The sequence below is a fragment of the Ranitomeya variabilis genome, chromosome 5, assembly GCF_051348905.1.
Source record: "Ranitomeya variabilis isolate aRanVar5 chromosome 5, aRanVar5.hap1, whole genome shotgun sequence".
NCBI classification, from domain to species: domain Eukaryota; kingdom Metazoa; phylum Chordata; class Amphibia; order Anura; family Dendrobatidae; genus Ranitomeya; species Ranitomeya variabilis.
The window spans coordinates 456,461,643-456,478,709 of NC_135236.1; positions in this window are offsets into that span (position 1 = coordinate 456,461,643).

The window sequence follows — 17,067 nt, forward strand, 5'->3', positions numbered from 1 at the left end:
TCAATTGGTTTGAGTTCAGGACTATTTGCAGGCCATGACATTGACCTTATGTGTCTTTTTTCAAGGAATGTTTTCACAGTTTTTGCACTATGGCAGGATGCATTATGATCTTGAAAAATGATTTCATTATCCCCAAACATCCTTTCAGTTGATGGGATAAGAAAAGTGTCCAAAATATCAACAAAAACTTGTGCATTTATTGAAGATGTAGTGACAGCCATCTCCCCAATGCCTTTACCTGACATGCAGCCACATATCATCAATGACTGTGGAAATTTTCATGTTCTCTTCAGGCAGTCATCTTTATAAATCTCATTGGAACGGCACTAAACAAAAGTTCTAGCTTCATCACCTTGCCCTATGCAGATTCGCGATTCATCAGTGAATATGACTTTCATCCAGTCATCCACAGTCCACGATTGCTTTTCCTTAGCACATTGTAACCTTGATTTTTTTCTGTTTAGGTGTTAATGATGGCTTTCGTTTAGCTTTTCTGTATGTAAATCCAATTTCCTTTAGGCGGTTTCTTACAGTTCGGTCACAGACGTTGACTCCAGTTTACACCCATTCTTTCCTCATTTGTTTTGTTGTGCATTTCCAGTTTTGGAGACATATTGCTTTAAGTTTCCGGCCTTGACACTTTGATGTCTTCCTTGGTCTACCAGTATGTTTGCTTTTAACAACCCTCCCAAGTTGTTTGTATTTGGTCCAGATTTTAGACACAGCTGACTGTGAACAACCAACATCTTTTGCAACATTGCATGATGATTTACCCTCTTTTAAAAGTTTGATAATCCTCTCCTTTGTTTCACTTGACATCTCTCCTGTTGGAGCCATGATTCATGTCAGTCCACTTGATGTAACAGCTCTCCAAGGTGTGAACACTCCTTTTTAGATGCAGACTAACGATCAGATCTAATTTGATGCAGGTGTTAGTTTTGGGAATAAAAATTTACAGGGTGATTCCATAATTTTTTCCCTATGCTTGGTGAAAAAAAAGTAACCATTAGTGACTACCACATTTTTTATTCTTGATTTCTTTTAGTGTCTCTTAAAGCCAGAAAGTTGCCGTTTGAAATTACTTTAGTTTTGTGCCATGTCTGTGATCTGCTTTTTATACAAAATTAAACAACTGAATGAACATCCTCCAAGGCCAGTGATTACATTATTTTTGCCAGGGGTTGTATAACCTTGTCATTCTTTGCCTTATCTTCAAATCAGGGTGAATGGAGCATCAAAACAAAGTCCTTAGTTTTTGGGGTTTCATAACTGTTTGCAATGGTGCCTTTGGTAAAGATGACCCAGGGAATGAGTAGAGTGAATATTATTAGCTGTTATCTCTTGGATTTTTCTAATAGGCAAGATCCAATTAGTTTCCAGAATCCTAGAGCTACAAGCAGCCGCCTAAATAATCTGTATTATAAAACAACACTGACAATGTTTCACATTTCTAAGATCCAGCACATGTGCAAAGGCATTTTCAGTTCTCTTTCTAATCTCCTTTACCACAAGGTACAGTAGTGTTCAAAATAATAGCTGTGAGTTCAAAAACATGAGTTAATGACAAAATCTTTATACTAGTTTTTATTTCCATGCATTGGGGACATTGCATACTGTTTTATAATTCAAAACATGAAGAAAAATGTATATAATGTTAAATCACCCTACATAAAATAACAACAAATGAACATTGGGCTATTCTAAAAAATAGTACTATCTGCATTTGTCTTTACAAACTCACTCATTTTGCATTCATGTGAATCACTAACCTAATATTTAGTTATATAGCCACATTTGTATTTAACTGCTTCACATTTCTGTTGCATAGAATTAACCAACTTCTGACACCTGTCAACTTTTATTCCAGCCTAAGATGCTTGGACTACATCCCACAATTTTTTGGCATTTGTTTGCTTTTCCTCAGAAGGGGCATTTTTAATGTCACCCCACAAGTGTTCTGTCGGATTAAGGTCCAGGGATTGGGCTGGCAACTTCATAACCTCAATTTTGTTTGACTTATACTAAGATTTTGCTAGTTTACTGGTGTGTTTAGGGTCATTGTCTTGTTGAAACACCCATTTCAAGGGCATATCCTCTTCATCGTAAGGCAACATGACCTCTTCAAGTATTTTTTAATATATGCAAACTGGTCCATGATCCCTGGTATGTGGTAAACCATAGTAAGAAAAACATACTCATATCATGATGCTTGCACCACCATGCGTCACTGTCTTCAGAGGGCACTGTGGTTTGAATACAGAGTTTGGGGGTCATCTGATGAATTTGCTGCATCCCTTGGACCCAAAAAGAACAATTTTACTTTCATTAGTCCACAAAATGTTTAGCCATTTCTCTTTAGGCCAGTTGATGTGTTTTTTGGCAAATTGTATCCGTTTCAGTACATGTCTTTTTTTTAAACAGTGGGACTATGTTAGGACTTCTTGCTAAGAGTTTAGCTTCACACAGGTGTCTTCTAATTGTCACAGTACTCACAGGTATCTTGAGACTGCCTTTGATTATCCTGGGGCTGATCATTGGCTGAGCCTTTGCCATTCTGGCTATTCTTCCATGCATTTGATTGGTAGTCTTCCGTTTTCTTTCCCGTCTCTCTGGTTTGGTTTTCCATTTTAAAGCATTTGAGATCATTCTAGCAGAATATGATTTAACCTTTCTAATCAACTTTTTAATCAAAGTACACTGGTCTTCTGAACAATGTCTCAAACAACATATTTCATATTTTTCAGGCTTTCAAGGAGAAATGCAGGTACAACATGTCCTAGCTTCACCCTTAAATAAGGGCCACCTGATTCACCCCAGTTTCTTCACAGAATGATTGACCTCACTAATTGATCTCCACACTGCTATTATTTTGAACAGCCCCTTTCAAATAATTATTCTACACAGACTCAAAAACATGCAGATCATGAATGCTGAGTCTGTTGGTTTTCTAAGAATCTACTGCACCAACTGGTAAATTGTTTGACATGTAGTAATATAATCTATACCAAAAATCAGTGATTAATTAGGCTAGTCACATTGGACTGCTATTATTTTGAACACTAATGTATTGCTGTTACAGCGCCAGTGATGTTTTGGACACTGCTTGAATGCGGAAACAATGCCTCAAATGGTGCAGTGTTCAAAGATTTCTAAAAAACAAGGAACTGACAGCCTGAAGCCGATGTAGGATAAGCACAGAACACTCATGACAGGATAAAGAAAAGGGGGTAATTTTGTTTTGGAATGGGAGGTTGTGAGGGCATAGATAATATTTGTTGGTGTGGCTATATACAAGGGGTTTAACTTCATGATTTTGTCAGGTTAAGTCATCATTTTACAGTCAGAAGTATTGGTGACTTGCCCACCCTCTTTGTCATAAACTAATAAAATGTTTTAGATCTGGAGTGGAGAATATTTTGGGTCATCATATTAAGTAGTAGTAGGGTTTAGGTATTCAATTTTAGAGCTGTTAAGAGTTCTACACTGTGGCTGGTCCTTGATAACAAAAAGGGTCTCCATTGCAAACCTCTTGACACTTACCAATTTTGATGGTTAATTAATATATGATTACCATCTCAAAGGGGAGGACCATAAGGAGTGAGGTCTGATGATTTTGTGGCCATGGATGCGGGAGGTATTATAAGAAGATCCATGCAGGAAAGTAAAATTATTTTAGCCCGCTCTGATGCTTTAGTAGTATGGGAAATAATGACAGACAAGATTTTTATATGACCTGCAAATTGAATCTCAAAGTGTTTAAATTTGTGTGAAAGATTTACTCCAATGCTATCCTCTACAGATTGAGCAATCAGCTCTAGTATTATGCATAGATGCTATTAATTAGAATAGGATCTGTGCAAATAATTTGCCAGGCACTATATCAAAGCCTCAGCAATAGTAATGAGTGAACGTGCTCGCCACTACTCGTTACTCACCCGAGTATCACTATGCGAGCATCGAGCATTTCCGGGATTACTCGGCAGGAAGTGAAGTCTCCACCCAGCATTTTTGGTGGACTTTAGGGACCCAATCACGCTGCAGGGATTGTCTGCCAGGCCATAAAACGCCGAAACCATCTTTCTTGTGGTCGTACAGTGATTGGCTTGGCTGCACAGCATCATCACGACTATAAGAGACCTGGCGCCGCCCTGCTCGCCACATTCAGCTCCGGAGTTAGCTAGTGTAGGGAGAGCTGGTGCTGAAATAGGGTCAGAATCGTGCTTTTAAAAGTTAGTGTGGGTCTGCAACTGTTAATTTCACAACTCCTGAGAAACCAACAGTCCTTTTTAGGGCTAATTTGTGGGTCCCGAGATTGCAGTGCTAGGTAGGCAGGGCACAGCATATCCACATCAGTGCAAGGCCTGCGGGCACTGTATGTGCATACATAGCTTCCACTGCATCTCTCCCAAAGCTCATGTTATCTCAGCATGCTCTAAGTGCACAAAATAGATTGATAAATCTACAACTTCAAAGAAAGGCAGGGCTGCACAGCCACTGTGTATGTCAGCTTAATTACCTTGTAGTGAAGATAGGAGAGCCTGTTCCTCTCAACGGCGGTGCTCGCATGAAGATAAGCAAAAGTCCATACTATATGAAAGAAGAATTGCGGCAGCACTCACCGAAGATGCGTGGTCCAAATCCTTTGTTTAAGAAAACTTACAGTGAAGGTAACATGCTGACGGCACGGGGGAGCAGGAGAAACAAGGAGGTGAGCAGGAAAAAGACGACGGCCGTTTCACGCCTGATGTGGCGCTTCAACAGGTCTCCAAGATTGATAAATCTGTCACCATCGGTACTTTACAGCCTAAGTTTATTTTGTCTGTTACCCTGATTTGTTCCCTGTTATCTACCCGGTTATGGCTTTTGTGGATTCAGGTGCTGCCCTGAGTCTGATGGATTTGTCATTTGCCAGGCGCTGTGGTTTTGTTTTGGAGCCTTTAAAATTCCCTATTCCACTAAGGGGAATTGATGCTACACCATTGGCTACGAATAAACCTCAGTACTGGACACAAGTGACCATGTGCATGACTCCTGTTCATCAGGAGGTGATTCGCTTTCTTGTATTGCATAATTTGCATGATGTTGTCGTGTTGGGCCTGCCATGGTTGCAGACTCATAATCCAGTCCTGGATTGGAAAGCAATGTCTGTTTCAAGTTGGGGTTGTCAGGGAATTCATGGCGACGCTCCTGTGGTGTCAATTGCTTCATCCACTCCTTCTGAGGTCCCTGCGTTTTTGTCAGATTACCAGGATGTATTTGATGAGCCCAAACTCAGTTCTCTACCTCCTCATAGGGATTGTGATTGTGCTATAAATTTGATTCCTGGTAGTAAGTTTCCTAAGGGACAACTTTTCAATTTGTCAGTGCCGGAGCATGCTGCTATGCGGAGTTATATAAAGGAGTCTTTGGAGAAAGGACTTATTCACCCCTCCTCCTCCCCTCTTGGTGCGGGGTTCTTTTTTGTGGCTAAGAAGGATGGTTCCTTGAGACCTTGTATTGATTATCGCCTTCTAAACAAAATCACGGTCAAATTTCAGTATCCTTTGCCATTGTTATTTGATCTGTTTGCTCGCATTAGGAGGTCTAGTTGGTTCACCAAGATAGATCTTCGTGGTGCGTATAACCTTGTGCGTATTAAGCAGGGTGATGAATGGAAAACTGCATTTAATACGCCCGAAGGCCATTTTGAGTACTTGGTGATGCCTTTTGGACTTTCTAACGCTCCTTCTGTCTTTCAGTCCTTTATGCACGACATCTTCCGCGAATATCTGGATAAATTTATGATTGTGTATCTGGATGATATTCTGTTTTTTTCGGATGATTGGGAGTCCCATGTTAAGCAGGTCAGGATGGTGTTTCAGGTCCTGCGTGCCAATGCTTTATTTGTGAAGGGCTCAAAATGTCTTTTTGGAGTCCAGAGGGTCTCTTTTTTGGGTTTCATTTTTTCTCCTTCTGCTATTGAGATGGACCCAGTCAAGGTTCAGGCTATTCATGACTGGACTCAGCCTACATCTATTAAGACTCTTCAGAAGTTCTTGGGTTTTGCTAATTTTTACCGTCGCTTCATCGCTAATTTTTCTGGTGTTGTTAAGCCATTGACGGATTTGACCAAGAAGGGTTCTGATGTTACTAATTGGTCTCCTGCGGCTGTGGAGGCCTTTCGGGAGCTGAAGCGCCGGTTTTCTTCAGCTCCGGTCTTATGTCAGCCAGACGTCTCCCTTCCTTTCCAGATCGAGGTTGATGCTTCTGAGATTGGAGCGGGGGCTGTTTTGTCGCAGAGAAGCTCTGATGGCTCTGTGATGAAGCCATGTGCTTTCTTTTCAAGAAAGTTTTCGCCTGCCGAGCGGAATTATGATGTTGGTAATCGGGAGTTGTTGGCTATGAAGTGGGCATTTGAGGAGTGGCGACATTGGCTCGAGGGAGCTAAGCATCGTGTGGTGGTCTTGACTGATCACAAGAATTTGATTTATCTCGAGTCGGCCAAGCGGCTGAATCCTAGACAGGCTCATTGGTCGTTGTTTTTCTCTCGTTTTGATTTCGTGGTCTCATACCTGCCTGGTTCGAAGAATGTGAAGGCTGATGCTCTTTCTAGGAGTTTTGTGCCTGACTCTCCTGGTGATTCAGAGCCAGCTGGTATCCTCAGAAAAGGGGTGATTTTGTCTGCCATCTCCCCAGATTTGCGACGAGTGCTGCAGGAGTTTCAGGCGGATAGACCTGACCGTTGTCCACCGGAGAGACTGTTTGTCCCGGATAGATGGACCAGCAGAGTTATTTCCGAGGTTCATTCTTCGGTGTTGGCAGGCCATCCTGGGATTTTTGGTACCAGAGATTTGGTGGCTAGGTCCTTCTGGTGGCCTTCCTTGTCGCGGGATGTGCGTTCCTTTGTGCAGTCTTGTGGAATTTGTGCTCGGACTAAGCCTTGCTGTTCTCGTGCCAGTGGCTTGTTGTTGCCTTTGCCTGTCCCGAAGAGGCCTTGGATGCACATTTCTATGGATTTTATTTCAGATCTCCCTGTCTCTCAGAGAATGTCGGTCATTTGGGTGGTGTGTGATCGTTTTTCTAAAATGGTCCATTTGGTGCCCTTGCCTAAGTTGCCTTCCTCCTCCGAGTTGGTTCCTCTGTTTTTTCAAAATGTGATTCGTTTGCATGGGATCCCTGAAAATATTGTTTCCGACAGAGGATCCCAGTTTGTGTCTAGATTTTGGCGGACCTTTTGTGCTAAGATGGGCATTAATTTGTCTTTTTCGTTGGCCTTCCATTCTCAGACGAATGGCCAAACCGAGCGCAGTAATCAGACTTTGGAAACCTATTTAAGATGTTTTGTTTCTGCTGATCAGGACGACTGGGTGACTTTTTTGCCATTGGCCGAGTTTGCCCTTAATAATCGGGCTAGTTCTGCTACTTTGGTTTCGCCTTTTTTTTGTAATTCAGGGTTTCATCCTCGTTTTTCCTTGGGTCAGGTGGAGTCTTCTGACTGTCCTGGAGTGGATGTTGTGGTGGATAGGTTGCATCAGATTTGGAATCATGTGGTGGACAATTTGAAGCTGTCACAAGAGAAGGCTCAGCGCTTTGCCAACCGCCGTCGCTGTGTGGTTCCCCGACTTCGCGTTGGGGATTTGGTGTGGTTGTCTTCTCGCTTTGTTCCTATGAAGGTCTCCTCTCCTAAGTTTAAGCCTCGGTTTATCGGTCCTTATAAGATTTTGGAAGTCCTTAACCCTGTGTCATTTCGTTTGGACCTCCCGGCATCGTTTGCTATTCATAATGTGTTCCATCGGTCGTTGTTGCGGAGGTATGTGGTGCCTGTGGTTCCTTCGGTTGAGCCTCCTGCCCCTGAGCTGGTTGAGGGAGAATTGGAATACGTGGTGGAGAAGATCTTGGATTCTCGTATTTCTAGACAGAGGCTTCAGTATTTGGTTAAGTGGAAAGGCTATGGTCAGGAGGATAATTCCTGGGTTGTCGCCTCTGATGTTCATGCGGCCGATTTGGTTCGTGCCTTCCATGTGGCTCACCCTGATCACCCTGGGGGTTTTGATGAGGGTTCGGTGACCCCTCCTCAAGGGGGGGGTACTGTTGTGAACTCCGTTTTCAGGCTCCCTCTTGTGGTCACAGATGGTATTGTGTGACTTTGGTTTTTTGGCTCCCCCTGGTGGTTTGGTTTATTATCCTGCGGGTCTGCTGGATCAACTGCCTCGTTATTCACCAGGGAGGCTCCTATTTAGCTCTGCTTCACTTCCACTTGTTGCCGGCTGTCAATGTATTCAGTGCTATTCTGATTACTCCTGATTATCTCGTTTTCTGCCTCTTCAGGATAAGCTAAGTTCTGTTTGAATATTTTTTGCTCATCTGCCTGCAATATGATTTCTGTGTATGATGAGTCTAGTCCAGCTTGCTAACATGTGATTTCTTTTTGCTGGTAAGCTCTGGGGTACGGAGTTGCTTCCCCCACACCGTTAGTTGGTGCGGGGGCTCGAGCAATCTCTGCGTGGATATTTTGAATAGGGTTTTTTATTGACCGCACAGTTCCCTTCCTATTTTCTGCTATCTAGTGTTAGTGGGCCTCATTTGCTAAATCTGATTTCATCTCTGCGTTTGTGCTTTCCCCTTAACTCACCGTTAATATTTGTGGGGGGCTATTCTATATCTTTGGGGTCATTCCACTGAGGCAAGTGAGGACTTACTTTCCCTCCAGGAATAGTCAGTTTCTCAGGCCGTGACGAGACGTCTAGGATTTTTACGTAACGTTCCACGGCTGCCTATAGTTGTTTGCGGATAGGATCAGGTTGCGGTCAATCTAGTTACCACTTCCCCAGAGCTAGTAGTCTGTTCAGTTACTTAGCTAGTCTGACCTGCGATCCTTGCCACTAGGATCATAACAGACGATATCCTGATGTCAGGGAGAGACTAGGTGAGCGAGAGCTAATAACCCGGGCCCCTGCAGTTTCCCTCAGACTAGGGAAATCCTGACTGACCCTCTACCTGGAGTTTACACTGAAGGTGTGCATGTCCAGGCCTCGAACCTCACCCTGTCTCCTGAGCTCAGCCCTAGGCTGAAACCTCCGCCCACCACCCAGTGAAGATGTTATTCCCCAATACCCACAGTTAGCACAGACAAGGATAAAGGAAAATATACACCACGCCGCAGTCACTCAGGAATACACTATAAATGTGCAGGGCAAAATAAATACAAATATAGGAAGGAGTAAATAAGACAAAGGAAAATACACCACCAGCAACGAATCTCCAACCATCAGCTCTCCTCACCAGACCGAGATAACAACGCACAAGACAGAAGCTATAATCGGCGACGCCCAAAGATCAGGAGAACTATTTAAAGGCAGTGGGCATGGCCCAGCTTCCAATCCAAGGATTAGGTAAATTAACCCCGGAACAGCTAGATAAAATCTAGCAGACGCCAATGAGCAAATAGTGGTCAAAAGCGGAATTACCGCTGTCTGTCGGACGACCTGGTCTGAACAGCGTCCAACATGACAGTACCCCGCCTTCTACGAGGGACCCCAGGGCCCTCATGGCTAATAGGACACGGCTTATCCGGATGACGGCGGTGAAACAACCTGACCAGCCGGTCAGCATGAACGTCCGAGGCTGGTACCCAGGACCTCTCCTCAGGCCCATAACCACTCCAATGTACCAAGTACTGTAAAGTGCGACGCACTACAGTCAACCACCTTGGAGACTTCAAACTCCAAATTACCATCCACCAAGACAGGAGGTGGCATAGGCGCCACGTCCACAGAACCCACCACCTTCTTTAGAAGAGACCTGTGGAACACGTTGTGTAAATTATACACCATATGGAGCTCCAATCGGTACGCTACTGGGTTAATGACGGCGGTGACCCTAAATGGACCAATTAACCGTGGACCCAATTTAAGGGATGGTATTTTGAGTCTTATGTTTTTGTGGATAACCACACCCAGTCATCCACACTCAGGTCCGGACCTGGCACACGCCTACTGTCAGCCACACGTTTGTACCTAACACCCACACTCAACAGGCGCTGTTTAACTCTCCTCCAGACTGATGACAATTGTGTTCCTAACTGGTCCTCCTCTGGAACGCCGGAAGAGCCCCTCTGACTCAAGGTACAAAATTGAGGATGTAGCCCGTAAACACAAAAAAACGGAGACTCCCCAGACGACTTCTGGCTGTGATTATTGATGGCAAACTCAGCCAAAGGAAAAAAGGTAGACCACTCCTCCTGGTTATCAGAGACAAAGCAGCGTAAGTACTGTTCCAAATTTTGGTTCATACGCTCAGTCTGACCATTTGACTGAGGATGAAACGCCGAAGAATGAGATAACTTGATTCCCAGCCGTGAGCAAAACGCTCTCCAAAATTTTGCCACAAACTGAGACCCCCTATCAGACACGATGTCAGATGGAACCCCATGAAGTCTGACCACCTCCTGCACAAATTCTTGGGCCAGAGTCTTAGCGTTAGGCAACGCAGGCAAAGACACAAAGTGCGACATTTTAGAAAACCGATCAACAATCACCAAGATGACCGTGTTTCCAGCTGATGAGGGTAAATCAGTGATGAAATCCATGGAGATTTCCGTCCATGGCTTACTAGGTACCTCAAGAGGAAGTAGTGTGCCAACAGGACGGGAGCGGGGCGTCTTAGCCCTAGCGCACGTGGTGCAAGCTGACACGTATGAGACCACGTCCTGTCAGATCTTGGGCCACCAAACCCAACGTGACACCAACTCCAAGGTACCTCTAACCCCTGGGTGACCAGCCAGGACAGCATCATGATGCTCCACCAAAACCTTTAGGCGGAGATGAAGCGGTACAAAAGATTTGTTGACGGGAAGCTCAGATGGTACCTCCTCCTGAGCCTCGGCAATCTCAGCCTCAACCTCGGTAGTGAGAGCCAAAACCACAACACCCTTTTTGAGGATGGGTACTGGATCTTCCCGAGGTTCTCACCTGGACAGAGCATCCGCCTTAGTGTTTTTAGACCCTGGTCTGTGAGTGACCACAAAATTGAACCGTGTGAAAAACAATGCCCAGCAAGCCTGCCTGGGGGACAGACGCTTTGCAGACTCCAAATACAGCAGATTGTTATGATCGGTAATAACAGTTACCTGATGTACCGACCACTCCAAGAAGTGTCGCCATTCCTCAAATGCCAACTTAATTGCCAACAACTCCCTGTTGCCAATATCGTAGTTACGTTCGGCGGACGACAGTTTCTTGGAGAAATAGGCGCACGGACGTAAACCACTCAAAGATGAGCCTTGAGATAGTACCACCCCCACACCTACCTCAGACGCATTGACTTCCACAACAAAAGGTTTTGATACGTCTGGCTGCACAAGAATGGGGGCTGAAAGAAAACTGTTCTTAAGAAATTCATATGCGCGCACAGCAGCCTCAGGCCAAACGGAGAAATTGGTACCCTTTTTAGTCATGTCAGTTAGCGGTTTAGCAATGATGGAAAAATCCTTGATAAATTTCCTATAGTAGTTAGAAAACCCAAGGAACCGCTGAAGTGCTTTCAGGTTATCAGGACGTTCCCAACGCAGCACCGCCTGCACCTTAGCGGCGTCCATTTTAAAACCAGAGGCAGACACAATATAACCCAAGAAAGGCAACTCTTGAACAGAAAATACACATTTTTCAAGTTTAGCATACAGCTTATTCTCTCTGAGAAGCTGTAACTAGAGTTGAGCGACTTTCATTTTTTTAAGATCGAGTCGGGTTTTGTGAAACCCGATTTTGTCCAGAGTCGAGTCGAGTGCAGTCGGCCGATTATCGCTAAAAGTCGGGGATCGACCGAAACACGAAACCCAATGCAAGTCAATGGGGAAGCATAGTCGGCAGTGAGTGGAGGCCTGGAAAACACCTACAGTGCCCATTTTAATGCCAAAAACATCCATTCTTGTTTCTGAAGCTTGTCAATCTTAATTAACTTTATAATAATAGTTGGGCATAGGGAATTGGGGGTCATTTGGCAAAAGTTGTGGGGGGAGTAGGGCCGGCTCAAGTTTTTCGTGGGCCCAGGAAATGCGGACTACGTCACGGCGGTGTTGCAGGGAAAGGTAAGTATTTCAACGTTGCAAGTGCTGTGATCCTCAGCAAGCAGGGGGGGCCCACTCGTTCGCATTGGCACTGGCACAGGGCCCCTCAAAGTACAGCGATGTGTGTTTGCATGGCGGGGGCGCCTCCCACCAGCAGCGACACTTTTGCGTACTCTGAGGGGCCCTGTGCCAGTGACGTCGCCAACAAGTATGCCCCCCCACCTGATGAAGGAACCTGCACTTTCATCTGCACCTTCCTCTCTGTCCCTGTGTAAGGTGGTATAACATGCGGGAAGGGGAACCTTACTTTCAGCAGGGTCAGATTCTGGCTGTGTAGAGTATAAGGGGAATGTAGTGGTCTAGGTCAATGTACCAGCAGACTCATCTAGCAGTGGCTGGGCAATGGGCAGGATGAGGAGGAAACAGATATAGGGCCAAAGAATAAAGTAGGCTAAATGCAGTTCAAAATTGGTAACAGGACTAAACAGGCGGCATTGCTTTGTTCAGTGGAGTAGCAAACCCAAGAGCAGCAGACACTGTTTCAAGGGCATAACCACACTAGTAGGCCAAATGCAGTTTAATATCTGATAGTATAGGGCGAAAGCCAGAATGTGGAAGCTCAGCTTTGTTCAGTTGAGGACAACACCAGGCAGGGGCAGACAGACACCTTTAGTAGGCCGGAACAGCCAATTGCATTTTTAAAAATGGTAATTTGGAACAGAAGGTAGAAGCTCAGCTTTATTCAGTTGAGGACAACACCAGGCAGGGGCAGACAGACACCTTTAGTAGGCCGGAACAGCCAATTGCTTTTTAAAAAAAGGTAATTTGGAACAGAAGGTTGAAGCTCAGCTTTATTCAGTTGAGGACAACACCAGGCAGGGGCAGACAAACACCTTTAGTAGGCCGGAACAGCCAATTGCTTTTTTAAAAATGGTAATTTGGAACAGAAGGTTGAAGCTCAGCTTTATTCAGTTGAGGACAACACCAGGCAGGGGCAGACATTCACCTTTAGTAGGCCGGAACAGCCAATTGCATTTTTAAAAATGGTAATTTGGAACAGAAGGTTGAAGCTCAGCTTTATTCAGTTGAGGACAACACCAGGCAGGGGCAGACAGACACCTTTAGTAGGCCGGAACAGCCAATTGCATTTTTAAAAATGGTAATTTGGAATTGAAGGTTGAAGCTCAGCTTTATTCAGTTGAGGACAACACCAGGCAGGGGCAGACATTCACCTTTAGTAGGCCGGAACAGCCAATTGCATTTTTAAAAATGGTAATTTGGAACAGAAGGTTGAAGCTCAGCTTTATTCAGTTGAGGACAACACCAGGCAGGGGCAGACATTCACCTTTAGTAGGCCGGAACAGCCAATTGCATTTTTAAAAATGGTAATTTGGAACAGAAGGTAGAAGCTCAGCTTTATTCAGTTGAGGACAACACCAGGCAGGGGCAGACAGACACCTTTAGTAGGCCGGAACAGCCAATTTTTTAAAAAAACAGCAGTTAGTAAGAGGCAGAAGGTAGAAGCTCAGCTTTATTCAGTTGAGGACAACACCAGGCAGGGGCAGACAGACACCTTTAGTAGGCCGGAACAGCCAATTGCATTTTTAAAAATGGTAATTTGGAACAGAAGGTAGAAGCTCAGCTTTATTCAGTTGAGGACAACACCAGGCAGGGGCAGACAGACACCTTTAGTAGGCCGGAACAGCCAATTTTTTAAAAAAACAGCAGTTAGTAAGAGGCAGAAGGTAGAAGCTCAGCTTTATTCAGTTGAGGACAACACCAGGCAGGGGCAGACATTCACCTTTAGTAGGCCGGAACAGCCAATTGCATTTTTAAAAATGGTAATTTGGAACAGAAGGTAGAAGCTCAGCTTTATTCAGTTGAGGACAACACCAGGCAGGGGCAGACATTCACCTTTAGTAGGCCGGAACAGCCAATTGCATTTTTAAAAATGGTAATTTGGAACAGAAGGTTGAAGCTCAGCTTTATTCAGTTGAGGACAACACCAGGCAGGGGCAGACATTCACCTTTAGTAGGCCGGAACAGCCAATTGCATTTTTAAAAATGGTAATTTGGAACAGAAGGTAGAAGCTCAGCTTTATTCAGTTGAGGACAACACCAGGCAGGGGCAGACATTCACCTTTAGTAGGCCGGAACAGCCAATTGCATTTTTAAAAATGGTAATTTGGAACAGAAGGTTGAAGCTCAGCTTTATTCAGTTGAGGACAACACCAGGCAGGGGCAGACATTCACCTTTAGTAGGCCGGAACAGCCAATTGCATTTTTAAAAATGGTAATTTGGAACAGAAGGTTGAAGCTCAGCTTTATTCAGTTAAGGACAACACCAGGCAGGGGCAGACAGACACCTTTAGTAGGCCGGAACAGCCAATTTTTTAAAAAAAACAGCAGTTAGTAAGAGGCAGAAGGTAGAAGCTCAGCTTTATTCAGTTGAGGACAACACCAGGCAGGGGCAGACAGACACCTTTAGTAGGCCGGAACAGCCAATTGCATTTTTAAAAATGGTAATTTGGAACAGAAGGTAGAAGCTCAGCTTTATTCAGTTGAGGACAACACCAGGCAGGGGCAGACAGACACCTTTAGTAGGCCGGAACAGCCAATTGCTTTTTTAAAAATGGTAATTTGGAACAGAAGGTTGAAGCTCAGCTTTATTCAGTTGAGGACAACACCAGGCAGGGGCAGACAGACACCTTTAGTAGGCCGGAACAGCCAATTGCTTTTTTAAAAATGGTAATTTGGAACAGAAGGTTGAAGCTCAGCTTTATTCAGTTGAGGACAACACCAGGCAGGGGCAGACATTCACCTTTAGTAGGCCGGAACAGCCAATTGCATTTTTAAAAATGGTAATTTGGAACAGAAGGTTGAAGCTCAGCTTTATTCAGTTGAGGACAACACCAGGCAGGGGCAGACAGACACCTTTAGTAGGCCGGAACAGCCAATTGCGTTTTTAAAAATGGTAATTTGGAACTGAAGGTTGAAGCTCAGCTTTATTCAGTTGAGGACAACACCAGGCAGGGGCAGACATTCACCTTTAGTAGGCCGGAACAGCCAATTGCATTTTTAAAAATGGTAATTTGGAACAGAAGGTTGAAGCTCAGCTTTATTCAGTTGAGGACAACACCAGGCAGGGGCAGACATTCACCTTTAGTAGGCCGGAACAGCCAATTGCATTTTTAAAAATGGTAATTTGGAACAGAAGGTTGAAGCTCAGCTTTATTCAGTTGAGGACAACACCAGGCAGGGGCAGACATTCACCTTTAGTAGGCCGGAACAGCCAATTGCATTTTTAAAAATGGTAATTTGGAACAGAAGGTTGAAGCTCAGCTTTATTCAGTTGAGGACAACACCAGGCAGGGGCAGACAGACACCTTTAGTAGGCCGGAACAGCCAATTTTTAAAAAAAACAGCAGTTAGTAAGAGGCAGAAGGTAGAAGCTCAGCTTTATTCAGTTGAGGACAACACCAGGCAGGGGCAGACAGACACCTTTAGTAGGCCGGAACAGCCAATTGCATTTTTAAAAATGGTAATTTGGAACAGAAGGTAGAAGCTCAGCTTTATTCAGTTGAGGACAACACCAGGCAGGGGCAGACAGACACCTTTAGTAGGCCGGAACAGCCAATTGCTTTTTTAAAAATGGTAATTTGGAACAGAAGGTTGAAGCTCAGCTTTATTCAGTTGAGGACAACACCAGGCAGGGGCAGACAGACACCTTTAGTAGGCCGGAACAGCCAATTGCTTTTTTAAAAATGGTAATTTGGAACAGAAGGTTGAAGCTCAGCTTTATTCAGTTGAGGACAACACCAGGCAGGGGCAGACATTCACCTTTAGTAGGCCGGAACAGCCAATTGCATTTTTAAAAATGGTAATTTGGAACAGAAGGTTGAAGCTCAGCTTTATTCAGTTGAGGACAACACCAGGCAGGGGCAGACAGACACCTTTAGTAGGCCGGAACAGCCAATTGCGTTTTTAAAAATGGTAATTTGGAACTGAAGGTTGAAGCTCAGCTTTATTCAGTTGAGGACAACACCAGGCAGGGGCAGACATTCACCTTTAGTAGGCCGGAACAGCCAATTGCATTTTTAAAAATGGTAATTTGGAACAGAAGGTTGAAGCTCAGCTTTATTCAGTTGAGGACAACACCAGGCAGGGGCAGACAGACACCTTTAGTAGGCCGGAACAGCCAATTTTTAAAAAAAACAGCAGTTAGTAAGAGGCAGAAGGTAGAAGCTCAGCTTTATTCAGTTGAGGACAACACCAGGCAGGGGCAGACATTCACCTTTAGTAGGCCGGAACAGCCAATTGCATTTTTAAAAATGGTAATTTGGAACAGAAGGTTGAAGCTCAGCTTTATTCAGTTGAGGACAACACCAGGCAGGGGCAGACAGACACCTTTAGTAGGCCGGAACAGCCAATTTTTTAAAAAAACAGCAGTTAGTAAGAGGCAGAAGGTAGAAGCTCAGCTTTATTCAGTTGAGGACAACACCAGGCAGGGGCAGACATTCACCTTTAGTAGGCCGGAACAGCCAATTGCATTTTTAAAAATGGTAATTTGGAACAGAAGGTTGAAGCTCAGCTTTATTCAGTTGAGGACAACACCAGGCAGGGGCAGACAGACACCTTTAGTAGGCCGGAACAGCCAATTTTTTAAAAAAACAGCAGTTAGTAAGAGGCAGAAGGTAGAAGCTCAGCTTTATTCAGTTGAGGACAACACCAGGCAGGGGCAGACATTCACCTTTAGTAGGCCGGAACAGCCAATTGCATTTTTAAAAATGGTAATTTGGAACTGAAGGTTGAAGCTCAGCTTTATTCAGTTGAGGACAACACCAGGCAGGGGCAGACATTCACCTTTAGTAGGCCGGAACAGCCAATTGCATTTTTAAAAATGGTAATTTGGAACAGAAGGTTGAAGCTCAGCTTTATTCAGTTGAGGACAACACCAGGCAGGGGCAGACAGACACCTTTAGTAGGCCGGAACAGCCAATTGCATTTTTAAAAATGGTAATTTG